Below are 4396 nucleotides of genomic sequence, written 5' to 3' on the forward strand. Positions count from 1 at the left end.
GGCCCCCGGATTTCATTTTAGATGCTCCTAGAGGGGAGGAGATGATCCTCCCGTCCTTTGCGCACACAGTGCCAAAGGACCAAGTTAAGAAGTTCGCTGAGGAGTGGACTCTGGTGCTTGCACCTGCTTTGTATCGTAATCAGGTAGGCTGGGATAATTGTCCCCCAGCCATGAGATTCCGTTGCGATCCACGCCCCAGCCACAACCCCAATATCCCATGCGTCGTGAAGCAAGACCTCACATCGCGGCTATCCTTGAACAATTGGAATATCAAGGTGTAATTGAAACATGTGTGTCACCAATGAATAATCCTTTATTCACTGTGACGAAGCCTGATGGGTCGTACCGCCTGGTTTTGGATTACCGGCATTTAAACTCTCATTGCCGGACATGCGCAATAGAGAATACCCGCATGTTCGGCTCTCGTCGATAGTCTCGTGACAAAACGGTTTAAAACTACACTTGACATATCCAATGGCTTTTACAGCCATAACCTGTCCTCTCTTAGTAGTGAATGGACAGCATTTACCTCGGGCGGCAAACAAAAACATTTCAAAAGATTACCGATGGGCTGTAAGAACAGCCCTGGTGTCTTTGCCGCTCGTGTTGTCTCTCTGTTAGAGAGCATAGACCCTGATGCGTACTCGTATGTGGATGATATTTATCTCACAGATGACGAGTTCTGTCCGCATCTCTGTCGCGCCGATCGCATTATTGTTTTGTTTGCAGACTTCGGTTACAAATTCAACTTTGGGAAGTCTCACATTGCGGAATATACAGTGTTGTTTTTGGGATACGAACTCAACAATGAAGGTCGAGGATTGGCTCCACACTTCCTAGAGAAATGTGCATGCCTACGCTGAAGAAATTACAATCTTTACTGGGCTTTCTGAATTTCGGTCGAACGTACATTCCTGATTATGCCCAGCGTATCAAGTCGCTTTATGCCTTGGTACAACCTACTTTTTCCAAATCATGCTGGTTGCCAGAGCATTCAGCTACATTGCAATTGTTGCAAGCTGACCTTCTTGCTTCAAAATACTTACTGACGCGTGATAACCACACTAACCTGGTCATAAGAATTGTGCCAGGCGCAGTGGGTGTCACGTACTTAACGTTCAATGAGGGCGACACCGTCCCCATTGCCTACAATTCACACCTGTACACTTCGGCTGAATTGCGATTTTCCGCTGTCGAGAAAGTTCTGACGGCAGTGCAGATGGCGATTCTGAAAGAACGAGCGCTATCGCAAGGAAAACGCATGTTGGTGGTAACACCATATCCTGCCCTTGAGGCGGTGACGAAAGCGAGTGTACCAAATTCTAAGGCTTTGCATCCACGGTGGATACAATGGGCCACTTCCTTGACATCGCCCGACGTCACATATATCTTTGACGTGGCTCTACAGACTCAGGAGTTTTTACAGTATGAATTCGTTCATCCAGCTCCTCTGTCCTTGCGCCCGCTAGAGGATTACCATTGTGTGATTTACACTGACGGTTCTGCGCAACCGGCTACTGGATCGAAGCATGCCTATTCAGCGGCCTGCGCAATTGTGGTCGGTACTTTCGTGAATGGTGAATTCCAATCCGATGTCGTGCATACGCAGTCATTGGGTGATTGTACCGCACAGTTGGCGGAGCTTCGTGCTCTGGTGCTTGCACTGGAGTTTGCTGATCCTCGAGTCACTACTCTTATAGTGAGTGACTCGTTTTATTGTGTACAATCTTACAACAACAATCTACATTTTTGGTCTCAAAATGACTACCGTGATTCCAAAGGTAGCACAATTAAGCATAAAACGCTTTGGGTTCGAGTGGCAGAACTTAAAGAACATCTGCCTCTCGTGAATGTTATTCACACTCTTGGTCACCAACGAGTTGGTGTCCATGCTGTCGGCAACAGCCTAGCTGACGAGGCAGCAAAAACAGCAGTGGCCACATACTTAGTAGCAGCAGTTACAAGATCACAAAGTAAGATCGATGATGACATCTTGGCAGCTATTGCTGCTACAGAGAAGGGAACAAAATATCCTAGAGGTTTCCCTTCTCGTTACCATTATCGCTTAAGACCTGATAACGTCCCATTAGTGAGGATTAACGACGTTGGTGACAGATTGATTCCCAACGCGGACTGCAGACCATCTTTAATATTAGCGGCTCACGAGGGCATGGCGTCTGCGCATGCCGGCGTTGCAGCTACTGTATCTCTGTTACAACAACGTTACTGGTGATGCGGTTTATATAAACAAGCTCGCGCTTATGTTCTTAATTGTGACATTTGCCAGCAGATAAAACCTTCAACTGCGGCACGCCCACCACAAACTCAGTTGTACATATCTAATAAACCACTGGGTTGTGTTTATTTAGATCATTGCGGTCCATTCACCTCTGATACTGCGTACAAATACATCTTGGTTACAGTGGATTCGTACACATGTTTTCTGTGGGTTTGGCCACAAAGGAGTGCTGATGCCCGTACTGTCATCAAGGATTTGCGTGTGTTTGTTGGAAGTTTTGCATGTGGTACCTTTCATTCTGATCAGGGCCCTGCGTTCGCCTCTAAGGCGTACAAAGAAGCCATGAGAAATTTGGGGATCCAAGTCAAATTTTCGCCTCCATACCGACCTGAGGGTAATAGTGTGGTGGAGCGAATGAACCGTGACTTAAAGCAATCTTTGACAGCTAGGGTTTTAGGTACTGGCCGGAACTGGCTAGCCCACTTGTATGACGTACAACGTGCACTTAATAATCTCCCTAGAAGGTCTCTGGGTGGGCGGACCCCATACATGATGCTCTTTGGCATAGGAATGTTTGTCCCGGACCTTGATGGTCTAGACATGGCGGCGTCAGCCGCACCCTTTGACGTAGGTGATCACTGTGCTATATTGCAGAATCTACAAGAAGCCAGAGACAGTCTAGCAAAGGAACACGTGCCTCCACATCTGATGCTGCGCTTCAGATTCCGGTAGTCGGCTGGCTACCTCGAGTTGGTGATCTGGTCCGTGAGAAGGTGGAGAACAAGAAGGAGTTCAGCCCCTCTTATCGTGCACCAGTTCCGGTGCTTGGAGTACAGGGTACACGTACAGTCATTTTGCCTCCACTTTCTGGTCGCAAGGATAACAGGTACATCTCTATTGACAATGTCAAGCTACAGCGAGTGGCCGATTCTTCTTAGTATGACTCCAGCGGTTTCTTGCCCTGCGATGCTGAGAAATTCTGTTGTGGCCCCAGCTTCTACCACCTTGCCTGATGTTGCCGTCGAGATGCATACAGTTACTGGTCCTTTATTGCCACCGACACCTGGTGGTCTACCTGAAGATATTGAGTATGCTTATCGTGCGGATGTCCCGTTGCCTGTTTTACAATCCACCACAGTTACCCAGTCGCGTTACTCCTTTGACACTAATTCAATGACTTCCAATGCCCCATCAAAAGTTTCGATTTTTGTTGCCTGGTTCAAAAGACATTTTTTAATTCCCCCGTGGACTTACATTTGGCTGGTGCTCATATGTATCTTTTTTGTTTATGTCCATTGGCTTTGTGGTAGTGTTTTTTAGACTTATAAATGGACACTACCTGAAAGAAAGATCTACAATTAGACTAATTGATGGAACTTTGGCCCCCCACTCCTCATCACATATTATGAAAAGGGACCAGACTTTTGTGAACATTTCTGCCTGGCCTGTACTGGATGGGATCGCTTGGGATGCTGTAAAATTTCAAATTCATGGTCCCACTGAAGTAATCAATGTGCCAAATGTATTTCGTGTTTCTATGGGTGATGTAGTTAAGCAAAACATCCACTCGGATGATTGGGATGTACAAGCAATAGAAGCACTGTTTTCTGATTTGAAATATTATGCTGCATTTGATGCTGAGGATTTGTGTTTAGATACTGCTAATTATGATGAGCAATTCTGCTATCAACATTATGGCACGCATTTCCTACACAAAGCAAATACGTTTAGAAATTTTGTAAATTATACACAATGGGAACACTGTCCAGCCCCTAGGCTGGGCAGCTCCACCACGTTAGTGGACACATTCACATATTTTTCTGATTTCAGTGTGTCGAATCCGGCCTCCTTTTATTTTAAGGTTGCGGCTGAGTCTGCTTCTAAAGTTAGACTGACACACACCAAATTGTTGTATTCCATGTCCTTTATGGACGAGTTGGCAATCGGAGGCTTTGATCTGTTGAAAGCTACTATCGATCTTAAATCGGTTTGGGGTTCTAAACCGTGGCAGGTACAGGGAACAGAAGCTTTGCATCGTGCCTGCCTCATCCCGAACCACATGTTATTTTTGAATTCGTCAATTTTTCAGACCACCTGTTTTGGATTGGCTACTTCTAAAAAATTAAATTCTCCTTCCACTCCGGGTCTGGGTGCTTA

This window comes from Triturus cristatus, chromosome 3_2 (genome assembly GCF_964204655.1).
Source record: "Triturus cristatus chromosome 3_2, aTriCri1.1, whole genome shotgun sequence".
Taxonomy (NCBI): domain Eukaryota; kingdom Metazoa; phylum Chordata; class Amphibia; order Caudata; family Salamandridae; genus Triturus; species Triturus cristatus.